The sequence below is a fragment of the Dufourea novaeangliae genome, unplaced genomic scaffold (assembly GCF_001272555.1).
Source record: "Dufourea novaeangliae isolate 0120121106 unplaced genomic scaffold, ASM127255v1 scaffold11, whole genome shotgun sequence".
Lineage (NCBI taxonomy): Eukaryota > Metazoa > Arthropoda > Insecta > Hymenoptera > Halictidae > Dufourea > Dufourea novaeangliae.
This window is the reverse complement of record NW_015373895.1, coordinates 1,091,338-1,091,838: the sequence shown is the minus strand read 5'-3', so window position 1 is coordinate 1,091,838 and position 501 is coordinate 1,091,338.

Below are 501 nucleotides of genomic sequence, written 5' to 3'. Positions count from 1 at the left end.
GGTCTGTACCTATGGTACGGGCAGTGGGTCTGTACACTAAGACTGTTTGCCGATCCCTCTGGTTTCTATTGAGAAGCCAGATATCGGACGTGTTTAGTCTTTGCCTGGTAAGTAGGATTTGGAGTAAAGACTCGTGCGTGCCAGGGTACGGAGTAGTCGGGAGGCTGCTCCGTAAACGGACTCTGTTTAACAGGGAATCTCGCTTGCACTACCATGCTTGTGTACTCGTTTGGTTCGGGTCTGGTACGTAGGTGACCAGCCCAAAGCTCCATGACAGTAAAAGATGGATCCGGGTTAGCGAGGTTGCGCCCGTCTTTCCTATTTTCTTAAACCAGGTTCTGGCGACAACACTTTCATCGCGATACTTGTTTATACTCTAGTTTAACGTGGTTCATCGTAGAATTAATAACTGCTTGGTATATTAGGTGCGTAAACGAAATGATCGATGGAACTTTTTTCATTCCGTCTATTTCTTTCGTTTGAGTATTAGCGACTACGTTG